This window comes from Caloenas nicobarica, chromosome 17 (genome assembly GCF_036013445.1).
Source record: "Caloenas nicobarica isolate bCalNic1 chromosome 17, bCalNic1.hap1, whole genome shotgun sequence".
Lineage (NCBI taxonomy): Eukaryota > Metazoa > Chordata > Aves > Columbiformes > Columbidae > Caloenas > Caloenas nicobarica.
The window spans coordinates 5,856,399-5,870,649 of NC_088261.1; the positions used below are offsets into that span (position 1 = coordinate 5,856,399).

The 14,251-nt window shown below is 50.1% G+C and overlaps 1 long non-coding RNA gene across 1 annotated transcript; it reads right to left on the bottom strand.

Annotated features, from left to right (window-relative positions):
• Positions 1-9,360: 9,360 nt before the first annotated feature.
• LOC135995518 (uncharacterized) lies at positions 9,361-11,419 on the bottom strand. Its single transcript, XR_010607131.1, has 3 exons — positions 11,357-11,419; positions 10,811-10,899; positions 9,361-9,427 (listed from the first exon to the last, which is right to left on the bottom strand). It is a non-coding gene; the product is annotated as an uncharacterized LOC135995518 (long non-coding RNA).
• Between the last annotated feature and the right edge of the window lie 2,832 nt (positions 11,420-14,251).

The window sequence follows — 14,251 nt, forward strand, 5'->3', positions numbered from 1 at the left end:
ATATATATTAAAAAAATGCTTTTTTTTTTTTTTAAAAAAAAAGAGACTTAGACAGCTTCTGAATTTTGTAGGATGGCCCAGGAGCTCTCGAAAATCAATGAGAACAAGATAGTGGAGTTGATGTTAACAGACTGCAAAGTGGGCTGTGAAGGGTCAAAGAGGGTCTTTCATACCCAGCTGGAGATTTAGCATATTTTGATTTTTCCTCGCGTTCTGGCAGGTACTGAAAAGGAATCGAGAAGAAGCTGATTCCTAACCAAAGGGAAAGTTCTCCTTTCAGTCAGCACTGGGAACTTGAGTCTGCTCGAGTGTGTGGAAGATTATCACAGTGCAAAAGAGCAACCTGCAAATCCCAAACCAAAGCAACAGTTCATGGCAAATTTCCCACCAGCTCCATGAGACACCAGAGCACACGCATGTGGGAGAGACTCATGGCCCCGAGCCAACGCATGAAGAAGATTTCCAAGAGCTCCACAACAAAGAGGAGCAAATGGAGGTGTCAGCCCTGCTCCCAGCACCATTTATCACATGGCATGTGGCAGAAGATGTCTCCCAGATCGCCCCAGCTTGGCAGATACCAGGTCTTCCACCCACCCCTCCCGCACCATATGGCTCTTGCATGCTGGGTCCCAGGAGGTTCTTTCCAACAGCTGCTCTGCTAATGACTCCGTATTAATAGCAGGACTCTGGAAGGGCACCAGTGATGCCTCTCTTGAAGGTGAACCTTCCAGGGATAGATTTGGCCTCAGATCTTCACCTTCGCCAACAGCCCAGATCCCTCCGCTGCTGGCAGCGACGGCTTGGGCAGCATCACTCCATGTGCACCGAACAACTGGCAGTTAATGGCCACTGGTTATATTATTTCCCAGCCTTTCTGGGCCTTGTATGTCCTGGTTGCCAACACTGCACAAAAACTGGAACTAGCCTGAAGGCTGGCCTCTAATCATAGAATCATTCTGGATGGAAGAGACCCTCAAGATCGAGTCCAACTATAACCTATCTCCAGCACTAAACCATGTCCCTAAGAATCTTGTCTATGCACCTTTTAAAACCCTCTAGGGATGGTGACTCCACCACTGCCTTGGGCAGCCTGTTCCAACGCCTGACAACCCTTTCTGTGAAGAATTTTTTCCTAGTATCCAACCAAAACCTCCTCTGGTGCAACTTGAGGCCGTTTCCTCTCATCCTATCACTTGGTACTTGGGAGAAGAGACCAACACTCTCTACGCTCCAAGCTCCTTTCAGGTAGTTCAGAGATCAGAAGGTCTCCCCTCAGCTCCTGTTCTCCAGGCTGAACCCCCCAGCTCCCTCAGCCGCTCCCATTACACTTGTGCTCCAGGCCCCTCACCAGCTTCGTTGCCCTAATCTCTATAAAAAATTATAGCCGTGAAACCTCTGATGGCAGTTTCCCTCGTTTCCCAAAAAAAAAAAAAAAAAAGGCGCTTTGTAATATTAGCGTTCCTGAAACGGCAGAAAAGCCTGACTGAGACCACATGACTGGAGAGCAATTAAGTCAGGCAACTAATTGCTAATAAGTGGTGTTTCTCTGATGGGTGATGAGAGCCCTGTGTGCAGGAGGACCGTGGCCAGCAAGCCGTTTGGGGCAAGCTGGCCCTGCTGCCGGCTGATGGGGCTGGGTGGCTCCTCTGGAGGGGCCTGATCCAGCCCCAGGGGTTTTCTGCCCCGTGCGGGAGCACATCTGGCACAACCGGGGCTGGGGGAGCAGCGGAGGGGACAACGCTGGGCATGGGCTCACAGGATGGGCACAGCACCCATCGCCGGCCCCACCAAGTGGCCAGTTCACCATCATAATGAGCCACAGTGGCATCTTCCCACCGCCGGAGCGAGTCTCCAGGCTGCAGCAAGGTGAGACAGTGAAAGCACCCTACCTGCTCCAAAAACCCGCATAACCCAGGGCAAGATATCAGGATGGGATGGAGCTGATTCACCTTTGCAAAACCTGGCTCAGCATCTCCAGGGTCCATCAGAGACAGCAGTTTTCGTACCGAATGTCGGTATCCGGAGTCCTTGGCCCAACCTGGACTTGCACAGCCCTCGCCTGCCCAGGGAGCTGCTCTCCCCTCCAAGGGTTAAGGCGTCAGCCACGCGGGGTGATGGAGTAAGAAATTTCACTTTGCTCCTATTTGTAGTTAAAAAACCCCACTAATTCATTCTAAATCTGCCTGAAAGAGCCTTAAGTGGTAATACGCCGATAAGACGACTTTATTTGGCTTAGCATTTAGAAAGTTTTATGTGTGTAAATGGGTGAGGATATCGCAAAGGCTCGTTTTCTCTCTCTCTCTTTTAAAGCGAGGAGCTGTCTGGCTTCCCTTCTGCTCTCCTGCTGGCAGCGTTTATATATCCCAGCCTCTTCCCCTTTTGCAGCAGGGGATCATTGCTCGGTGTAGGACTGGCACCTTGCTTGGGTGACGCCCCCTTGCCCACCAGCCCCATGGTCTCCCCACGGTCCGAGGATTTCTCCACCCCACTGCTCCCAGGTGCTGCAGCCTCAGGCAGACCTGGAGCCGTTCCTGAGCCTCAGTGGATTTTTTGGCCCTCGCTGGGGTCCCAGCCCAGTTGAACCAGGGCTGCTCCCAGGCACACTCAGAACAGAGGACGAAGTGCAGCCTTACAGTGATTCAGGGTGAAGAGGGTGTGCAAGCCTTCCCATGAACGCAACCATTGCTCCCAAAATTACCCCACAGAGTTTCCCAGGTACCACCCCAACCATCCTGAGGAAAGAGACATCCCCATCTGTCCACTTTGGCACCTCCATGTCACCTCTCACCCAAGCGAAGGAAGCATTTTGTTCCCCCTGGCACCACCAGCCTTTGGTCTCTGACTGCACAGGTTGATGGGGTCTGGGATGTTATTTATTTTGGCTCAAGACTCATTTGTCTCCCTTCACGTGAGTCACCAAAAAGCCACCAGCCCCTGCTTCTACCAACACAACTCTTCACATCTGAGCCACCACCACAGCCAACTCTTATGCAAAGCTCCCCATTTAACAGAGATTTCTCATCCCAATCCCTCCATTTACTTACAGGGCCACCACACAACTTCCCAGCAGCTAATGAGGCTCCTGAAATGCTCTTGTCAAAGGTTAGAACGGCTGTGAAGAGATCGGTCATTAGGAGCAGGGAGTCGGCTGCAGGAGAATAAACACCACCGAGTGGTACTCGGGCCGTGCGAGATTGGGCAAATTTCATAAAGGTCAGTTATCAAATAAATGAGAGGAGATGAGAAATTTCAGCAAAACGCCCCTGCTTCTTGGAAGTGTCTGATTGAGCACAAGGCTTGATGGGTGCTATAATGGGCTCCCTTATGTCTGTCGGTGTCTGGAGTTGAATTTTGCTCTCTGAATAAGAACACTGGCGGGGTTTTGATTGTATGCCTTGGGTCTCAGGCTTTGCCAACAGCCAGGGCTTCAAGTTTTTTTCTGCACAGCTCATTCAGGAACAAGAGCAGCAATGATTTGCAGTTAACTAACGACAGATAAATCACTGGAAACACTTGTTTCAATGGAAGAGTCACTTATTCCAGTATTAAACAGCATTAACTGGTGGATGCCCAGTAAAGGGACCATCAGGGGAGTTCAGCTTGGGCAAGCAGGTCTGGCTGGAGACACCCAGAAACGTGTCTGGAAGGAGCTGAAAGGTTTCATTCTGATGCTTTCAAAATAAGATACTTCACTTCAGGACACTCATTTTTGAGTGAAATGTTTTGACATTTTTAAAGGATTATTTTAAAAATAAGAATTGTCTGGTTTTGAAGAAAAAGAGGTAGATAGGCCCTAAAATTATGTTCATTGGAGAGGAGGTAAAGAAAAACCCTTCTCCAGTGATCTGCAGTAATGTATTTTATGATACTTTCCCTTTCACACGCTTCCAGACACCCCACACCTCAGCAGAATTGCGCTTTTAGGTTGACATTAACCAAATGACACGGATCAGCTGAGCTCGGCTTTACTCCTACGGCAACCTGAAGGGAGGAGGGGAGGATGAGAGGAGAATGAAGCCAGAGGCTCCGCAGCAAGAGGCAGATGTGGGGACAAGGGACCAGAATCAGACCTCGTCCTGGCGATCCAGCCTGGGCTGCAGCAGCTTCTCGGGCAGCGTGGACCTGCGAGATGCCACCAGGGTTCTTGTCTCTTGGGATGAGCAGAACACAGCGCCAGGGACAGCAGGGGCTTAATGAAGAGATGCAAAGCAAAGAAGTGATGAGACACAGCGAGGAAAGTTTCATGCCTGCCCTGAACAATCTCTGACAGCCCAGGAGGAATTTGGATGATTTCCGTTTGGTTTTAGCATTATTCCTATTCCATTTAGCTAAATAAATAGAGGCTGGGTTTAAACTAATTTAATCGTGTGCATGCAGCCAACTTGCACAGCCTAAAGCAAATCATAATTTTTATTGAACTGGTGCAGTTTGAATTTAGAATCTGCTACAACATGAATTTTCAGAGGGTTTCCTACCCTTTCCAAAAGGGCCGGTGACTAACTGCTTCACGTGAAATAAGGAAAAGTACCCCCCAAAAAAAAGAAGAAAAAGAAAAAAGGCCAGTTTTCAATGAGATGCCTGGATTTACAGCAAAGTTTCAGTTGGCCTGGGCTGGCTTTAGAGCCATTTCACTAGGAGATGTGCTAGATTTGTCTGCATGTGGGATTTAACAGGATCTTTCGAGTAAGGTTTAAAGAACAAGAGCAGATAGTTATTAAAGTGGCAATAATGTGAAAATAGGTATTAAATAGATAACACAGATCTTCCCATCCCTCCCTCCATGCTCTTTCCCCCCCCCATTACGGCAGTGGGAGCAGCGCCTGCAGTCTGTGCACCCCATGGGGTGGCACGGAAGGGCAGAGACCCATTGGCAGCAGGTGACACCTTCACAGCTTTATCCCATCTGGAGGCCGCTGAGATGATCCAAGGGAGAGTTTCATCGCTTTATATTAATCCAGCTGGATTAGGACACCCTCCGGTACTCCAAATCATCGCCTGCTGAGTTTCCTCCCCCTGCTCCTGGGGACACGCAGCACCAGGAGGGAGCAGATGGTTGTGCCTTTGCCTTCTCCCACTTGCGGGAGTGACCGAACATCTGTATTTGTGGCAATTCCTCTGCTCCTCCATCCAAAGACAGCGATTTGGCAGGAAAGCTTTCACCCCCGCGGGCTGGGGCTCGGTGGGGATGCTGGTGGCTGGTGTGTGGTCCAGGGGCGCAAACTGGCCAGCCCGCGGAGCCACCGGCACGGGTTCCAATAATCCAGGGGGAGCTTGACTCCTTGCCACACTCTTACATTTGTTTACTGCAGGAAATTCATCTTTTTGGCTCATGCTGGGGATTAATTAACAGTTATGGCTTCTGTGACCCTGTGATTAACTCATTTTCACATAATTGCTTGAAGACAAAACAACGTATCGGTTGCTTTTCTCCCTCCCCATCCTCACTTGCCATGGCCTCCAAAGGGACCCAGCAGTCAATAAGAACTTGGATTTTCCTTCCTATATTTTTGTCTTTCCCTGCTTTTTTTGCGCATCCCTTATAAACCCAGAATAAAGTCAGTGAGAACTGGTGTTGTGAGCGCGTCCTAGCAGAAGTCCAGCTGACGTTTGGCTGGGCACAGGGTCCTTCACCGCGACCCTCACGACAAATGCTGACCAAGTTTTTGAGGTTTGCTGAGGGTCGCGTTGCACAGAGTGAAGGGCTTGGCTGTGCCCTAAAACTGCTGCAACTTGGAGCAAGGCCAGGGGGACACGTTTGCAGCCTCACTCTTCACCTAATCCAGGCTCCCGTGGGAGCAGCCGCCTCAGCTCCCGCCGCTCCCTCCCCTCCAGAAACCCATTTCAATCTGAGATTACCGAGCTAAAACACTCAGCTGACAGAAATAATAAGCACTCAGCAGGCAGCCAGCAGCTCTGCTGGGCTTCCCTCTTCCCACACCCTTAATCTATTTTTTCAGAGAAAGTCTTCAAGCAATTTAAGCTGGCTTTACAAAGCCGAGGAGCTTTAAATCTGGACGCTGAGAGTTGTCCCTGCTTGTCCTCAGCTCTGCTCCATCTCTGGTCCCCAGCAGAACCAGGCAGGAGAGAAGAGCTTTGATTTCTTGTCCCTGGAGATGGGACAGTTGGGTAGAGAGAAGTAGGGATGAGGCCAGGAGAGATGCCAGCGTTGGCAACGCAGACATGGAAAATGTGACTATGGTGATAATGGTGCTAAATCCAGGTTTTCCCGTGTGGAAAGCTGGCAAACTGCAGAAAAGGAACCCAAAGGGAAACGCTGCCTCCGGGTCTGCCCCCCAGCAGATTAAATGAGATAGAGAAACTTATCTCCTTCCTCAGGTGGAAGGGAGGAGCACTGGAAAGGTGGTTTCCATCCGGATGCTGCCCATCCTGTGTGAGCCCAGCAGGAATGAGAATAAAGTTTAAATCAAGCAATTATTTCCTTAATTTCTCTCAAGCTTCAAATGTCTCAGATTCCCAGAGGGTTTTTTGGACTTTGGTTTGCCTTTTTTTAAAAAATTTTTCTTTTTCATCTTATTCTTTCTATCCCTCTTTACTGGTTCTAATTGTGTCATTAGTAACTAATAACTTTGGAGGGAGACCTTTTTAATTAAAGGAAGAAAAAATGAAAGCTGTAGTGAAACACAGGCATCATTCCACCTCTCAGTGTGGATGGGATTTTCCCAAAGCAGTTTATCTCTTTCCGCAATGGGGAAAGGGGCTGGGACCAGCTCAGGGACATTTTCTGTGCCAACATAACCCAGTTTGGAGAGCGCATCCTCCCACCTCCTCCTTCTCCATGGCAGGGAGATCTTCTGTGCTTTGGTCAAAGTGAGCTAGGGAGCAAATTTTAACTCCAGGAGAGACATGCTCGGAGTGCAAATTCACATGGAGAAGACAGGCTGGGTGGTGCAAAACCCACCCCAGATGGGGCTCTTCTCCCACAGAGACCATGGAGAAGACCTCAGGCTCACCTGGTCCCTTCTAAACATCTGGAGAGCTTTGTGGAAACTCACCCAACCGCTGGCCTGGAAGCTGAAGAGGTAGCAAAGCCACGATTTGGACCCCAGCAACGTTACGTTGTCCCCACTGCTGGCTGGGGAGCCTTTCCCTGGCCACACTGGGGATGTGCCAGCCTTGGGGAACCCCAGAACATTGATGCATCTCCCCCAGGATCTGCTCTGAGCAAGGCTCTCTCCCCACCTCTGCGCTCACCCACCACGAGCTGCCCATCCAGGAAAACTGCACGTTCTATCTCATCTGGCAAATGGGTAATTATTCCTCCTGCCGCCGCTCGCTGCTCCATCCAAGTCGATGCGGCGCTCCATTTGTCATTGTTTGCGAGAGCAGGAAGGGAGGCCGCTGCCTGAATGGGAATTGATTGCTTGGAGGTCGGCCGGGCTGGGCAGGCAGCCTGGGCTCTGGGTAATTGCAGATTATTCCTTTAGCGGCTGTACGTGGGAGAATCGCACACCAGGATCCCACCAGCAACTCCCCGGGTACTGGGAGAACTGGTCTCCTCCCAGAGAGGCGGAGGAGGATCACCAACAGGGTGCAATGCAGGTCTTGGGAGAGGACAGCAGCCACACGCCTTCGCTGCGGATTTGCTGATGCTCCTCAAATTACTTTGGTAAAAGCAGTGAAGGGGGTTTTGGAGGAGCCTGCGGGAAGACAAGCGACTGGGAAGAAGAAAAAAGGAATGAAGGCCCATGTCTGTAGCTGTAGCTCTGTAAAGGATACAGCGAAACGCGGTGGGAAAGGAGGGATAATTGGCCCTAAATTAGCAGCCGATGGTTAGGCAACAGCTCTTACGGCTCCTGCAAACAGCTGGGAGCAGACACCTGCCCGACAGTCAGGGGAATTAAGGGAAAAAAAAATAAATCCCCCAAACTTAGCAGAAATGTTCAAGGTGCCCTGGTAAAAGGCGACTGCTCCCAGGGGACGGGGATCAACCCCTCCAGTCACAGCAGGCAGGTGACAGCCGCTGCCCCCTCTCCCCCACCGCAGCACCTCGCAGAGCTCACGCTCGAGGCAAATCGATCCACCGGCTCAAGAAGGCCGCACGGTGTCCCTGATCCTCCCTTTCACTCCCCTCTTCCCTTTTTGCCCCATTTTTATTTTTGAAACTCTCAGGGAACCTCACATTAACTGCAGCTTGGAGAAAGTAATCAAGCTATTTCTAGGCAGAGAACTAATTTAATGCATGGATGACTTTAGCTCAAAAGAAGAAATAAGGACACTCAGGCATCCTAAGGGAGCAGAATAATAGGGTAATTTGTACAAGATGAGGAGAAAGGGGGAAAAAAAGGGCCACTACTTCTTTTGCATCATCTTCTTCCTAAATCTTCTTCTTTCCCCTGTTTGCTGGTCACGGCTACCGAGTCTCCAGATGTCCAGTGTCCACGAACGGCCATGCATGCTGGCACTTCCATGGGGGCAGAGCTCACCCGGGAAAGAGGAGCAGGATAAGGTTTTGTGAATTTTCAGGGTGCGAGGAAGGCTTAAAATGCCCTCGGCCTGTGCCAGAGGCAAGGAGGCAGTGAAATTTCTAGTACCTGAGAGAAATCCCACTATTTCCAAATGCCCAAAAGGAAGAAAGGGAAAGGAAGGTAGGAAAGGTTGGGAGATGCCACTTGAAATGTTTCCTTCTTGCAGTGAGTAATACTTAGAGCTGCTTGATCACATGGAATAAAAGAAATGTCAGCATGAAAATAATTTGGAGGTGAAAAATTGAAGCTTTCCCTTCCAGCTGTGTGGAAACAAGGATGTTTTCGCTTCACCAAAATGCTCCATGATATATTTTTCCCTTCCCTTTACCCTCCCAACCAACATTTATTTGACAGCATCACTTTCTTGTGGGAAGTTTCCATTTTGAGAAAACCGCCTCTCCTGTCAATAAAACTGCTCCTGCTGAGGCTTTCCAAGGAACGTGTGAATCCATGGGGACAGTCAAATGCTGGGAATCATGAAGTTGCTGTGACAGAGGCATGCGCGGTAACAAACCTGTGTCCCTGAGCTTGGACCATGGACTGGGAAGGGACAGGTTGCTCCAGCCCTGCTGGCACTGGAGAGCCCAGTACGGCAACTCAGGATGCACAGCTGAAAGGGATGCTCGTCCAGCTACGGGAAATTATTCACCTCCAGCTTGAAAACAGCAAGTTCTCTCACACAAAAGCAGATTATTTTTCTCACTTTTGTCCTGCATCAGATCCCTTTCTGGAGCAAGTTCCTTCCTTGCGGCTTTTTGGTGGAGGCGAAGAAATTGCAGAGCAGCTGCTGTAACTCGGTGCAGGCAGCACGGGATCAGCTGCAGTGAGGAACGGTCTGGTCACCCCCTCTTCTTCTGGCCCCAGCCCCAAGGAAGCGGGATCGGGGCACAGACTCACCATAGTCACTTTCTGCATCCCTGCCTTGCTCCAGCTGCATTGCACTGACAGCAAAAAAAAAAAGAAAGAAAAAAAAAAAAAGTAGGTCAGAGCCCCATTTGTCAGTTATTTTACACCGGGTGGAGTGACTGGAACCAGCAGCTTAATGCATGGATCTCACTTGTGAAATTACCCAGCACAAAAACATGTGTACCTGCAGGGCACAGAGGCTTGGTCACACCGGGAGAGGAGATTTGATCCCATCACCAGCAAAGAATGGAAGAAAAGAGTCTGTTCCTCTCCTCCTCCCTCCTGTTTTCCTCCTCTCCGTGGCCAGGGCCATGTGCTGGCCTGGGGAGAGCTGGCTGGCTGTATTTCTCCTCCCTGGCTGTGCCATAAAGAAGCAGGACTCCAGCCTGGCTCACCCAGGAATGGATTGAGCCTTTTATTATGCTGGGCTGGAGGCTGGATTTACAGCCAGCCCTGGGATGCTCTCTCTAGATCCAACCCATATCTATTCGGACAGAGAAAATGAGGGGGCGACACTTCATTAGGTAATTTCTTACTCCTTTTAACAACTGAAAACGGATAAAGGAAAGGAATACGTACGGGGGAGAAGCTTTACTCTCTGCACAAAAGTCTTAATAAATAATCTTTCATAACACATTTGCCTTAAAAACTTTTCTCTGCTCTTGGCAAAGGCTCCTGAGGTAGCATGCAGCATGCGGGCTTATTAAAGTAATAAATAAAATGGGTCCATCGTTGAAGGTTTTTGCACCCCGGCAGCCCCCGGGGAGTCCCAGACGCCGCTGGCAGCGGCGTCTGGGACTCCCCGGGGGCTGCCGGGGTGCGAAAACCTTTCCAGTGGTACCAAACGAGATACTGCCACATATTGACATCACCTAAGCTATGCAAACACCAGCTCCTGGTACAGCAGAGCCGATACAACGGGTGCCCCCATGGGGAAACGGGGTCCCCTGTATCCCTTGCACTCACTCCAAGCTCTAACTTAATGCTGGATGCTCACGCAGAGGAGCACACGGGTGCTGAGGGGTGATACAAAATGCACCCTTGGGTGGGCTCAGAACGACCCTGTGGATGGAAAGTGAGAACGCCAGGAAAGAATTGTAGCATCCTATTAGCAAAGGCCATCTGAGCCTCTAATTAAAATTTGCCTAATAACCTGGCTGCTTTGTCATTTTCGCTATCTGAGACATTAATTTAAAGTGACGGGTACTTAGGCAAAGACAAAATTAATTTCTCCTTTAAAATAAATTAAAGGGGCAGAGCATGGATTCACTCGCTGTCCCACCACAGGAGGAGCTCGATGCCCACATCATAGCGGGGCATGGCCTGCTGAAGCTGGGAGGAGGAGGAACGAGCCACACAGAGCAGATGTTTCTTACCCTTAATCTCTGCTGGAAATGGCCCGAGGCGTTTGATCGTACCTGCAATGAGACAGAGAGCCCGCTCTACCTTGGTGGCTCTGGTGAAGTTTGGGTAGGGTTGTCCCAGCATTGCCAGCAAGTGATGTATCCTGCAAAATCCACACAGATACCAGCAATCAGGTCTGGGTTTTCCTCAGGGGGGAAGATCCATGATTCTTCCCGCAAACCCTCTTCCTATTCTCCACCTTTTCACTGCAAATAGGACATTCGATGTTTTTCGGCCGCAGTCCCTTGTCCTCAGCAGACACCTTGCCCCATCCCCAGAGCCACCTGCTCTTCTCTCCCCTTCAACATCCCACTCATCTTCAACAAGTCCACTTTAAACGCTCAAACCCGCCTCAGCAAACTCCCTTCCACTTCCGCAGGTCACCCAAGGCCCCCTACGGCTCGACCTAAACTGGAAGGAGGAAGATGCTCAGAAAACAACGTATCAGTCTCCCAGCAGCCCCCATTTAGCCTCCACAATCAACCCGTGGGTGCTCCCCAGGGATGCAGATCCATCCTTATGTCCGTCCCCCACACCACCAGCCCTGCCCACGCTCCCACCTGAGCAGTGAAGATCTCTGAAGGTCTCATCCCTTCATGGTGTCCCAGCATATGGAACAGCGATGCTGAGCTGTGACCTGGCCACGTCCTGCCTCTCACAGCGGCCACACCAAGGAAATCAGGGCTGCAGCACTCCTCCCCTTCCCTCTCCGTTAGATCAGAGGCTGTGGCGGATTCAGCGTTCAGTGTCAGTAGTCCATACCTCATCGTTCATGCCACATTGATTCTCAATTCCAGCCCTGTAGGTTATTTAATTGGGCAGATATCCCTTCAATTTTCTCCTCCAGCGATATTATTGATGGCTGAAGTCTATCCATTTCTTTGCACGGGGCTTCAGAAGGAGCCTGTTAACAATTATAACAGTAGTCAAACACTTTGCTTTCGATTGTACTTCACAGCCCCAAATCTCAAACAATCCATTAAGCCCATCTTGGAGGTATTAATTGTCCCAGGATCAGTCCAGAGATAGCTTGCGCTGCCCTTTGGGCTGAAATCATTACTCTTCCCTCTCCATTTCCCTCCACCAAGTGCTTTTTGAGTTGTAAGCCAGACCAGAGGACTGTGCCCCCATGTAAATCATCCAGCAAGAGCCCACAGCAGGGTGGAACCAGGGTCAGCCGGTGGCCTTGGTCCCCAGTCACCTAAATCACACCCACACCGCTGCGCCCCAGCAGGGACCGGCTGTCGGGGCAGGGACCAGGATGGGTCCATGGCTAAATCAAGCCCTTGCGAGTCTGCACTGACAGTGGGTATTGATAAGCTGAACAGCCCCAGTAAATCCCCACCGTGGCACTGGGCCATGGCTGGAGGTGGGGAAGAGAAATGGTGACGTGCCCCAGCTAAGGCAGCAGAGATCCAGGATGGTCCGTCTGCCTCCTGCCCTCCCCAATACCCAATGGGTGGTTTTTCTAGCCTAGAAGATATGAAAGTGGGGAATCTTTCCTCTATGTTGGTTTGCAAGATGTGTTATTTGGATTTTTTTTTTATTTTGTGCATGGACAAAAGACTGTCTCATGTGCAAATGAAGCTGGAACCAATCTAGCTTTTTCGGGCTAAAGCTGCGAGGAGCAAACTGCAGCAAATCGCTTTGACTCCCTTGTTTCACCTCTCCAATATCCAGCGTTGTACAGGGGAGGAAATGTTTTATTTCAAGCTTTATCCTTTTTTTTTAATTTTTGATGGATGTAGTCCCAACCTTTATATTATCTGAAAATGAATATTTTACTATAGTATAAAAGCTGAAATTACATTAATTAATTATATTCAGATGTTATACTGAATATTTGATTTGCAGGATGAAATAGCCAGTGTTGGAAGGGAACATTTCAGCTGTGCCCACACTGAGCAGACCCCAGGAAATTCCCTGACAGCCCCCATTTCATTCATGCTTTTCCTTTTCCTCCTCCTTTCTGCATTTTCATGCAGAGGGCTGGAGAACAACAGGTCCGTAGCTCCCCGAGGCTCCTGCACTAAGCTTTCACCCCGGTAGCTCTCACACAGCCAACTTACAAGCCCCACAGACCTGTTTTCTCAACAACACGATGTCCCCACAGCCACATCCAGCCTCAACACCCGAATGGAGCTGCTGCCGGGGCAGAGAAATGCTCATTGGCAAGCAGGGCTCCACGGAGAACACTCCTATTGCTGCTGCTAATTACTCTGGGGCTGCTGGCCGTGCACCGTCTCGTTAATTACCCGCAGGTCACAACAGCGATTCTTCCCATATGAAAGCTGCACCAGTAATTTCATGTTTCAAATGAACTCCGGGAGCACCCTGTAAGTCATCCTTTGCAGGAGAATAGAGTGCAATATCTATAATTAAATGCAACGAGGTTGGGCTAACAAAAAATGCGCCAAGGAGCTAAACAGAGATGGCTGCTCCATTCGGACACCCGGAGGGATTCCCTTTGCTGCCAGGGTTTTGGGGAGCGAGCCAGAAGGCTAGCTGGCCCAGCACCACAACAGGAGCCACCACCGCGGCAGCAAAACAAGGTGATGCTCAGAACAAACCAGCCTTGGCAGAGTATCCCGGTGTAAATGCATCTGAAATGCCCTGTGCTGCAGGGTCATTGGGTGCAGGGAGGGGATGGATTGCTGCAAGAGCAAGGGGACAGTGGTGGGCAGATGTCCCCACGTCTCTCCTGCACATTGGCCCCATCTGTTCCTCCTCTAAATGCATTCAACCCACCTGCACATGGTGCTGGTTCACGCACCAGCCTCACGCTGCCATCCAGCCCCTGCTGAGAGCTGCCCCGGGAGCTGAGGACAGGAGTGATGAGCTGGGGAAGGTCCAGGCTGCAGAGGAGGATGAGGAAGAGAACGTGGAGCCCAGGACCACAGTAACCTCGAGGTGACTCAAGGAGGAGGTGTTTTTACAGGGAGCGCAGCGTGAGAAGCTTGTACACCATCTGCTCCCAACTGCCCTGCATCCAGCAAAACAGCGCACTGCTCTCTTTTCTACATGCTAAGAATACTCTTTAAAAAAGAAGTTAAAAGGAAATAGAAAGAAGACTGAGAAATGAAGAGTATAAACAAAGATTCCATGGAGACCAGAGGCTTCACCATGGTCTTCCTGCTGCATCAGGCCCCTTCCCCATTTGCTCCATTTCAGTCTTACATTTTAGGGCAGAAACATGCTGTTACTGGTTTTCTATTGCTTTGGAAGCAGGCGCATGAATACACACCCCCCAACCCCATGTACAGGCCATCTGCACCGTTATTTAACAGAGCAGAGAGAGTCAAGCCACCTCTCTCCTTGGAGTTTGCAAGGAGGCACAAAACAGCTCTAAGTGATGGAAATCCTCCTGCCTTGGGCAGAGAGAGAGGAAAGGGAAAGAAGGATGAAAAAAAGATCTTTCTGGTGAAATTAAATTGGACTTCAAATTTACAGGGTCT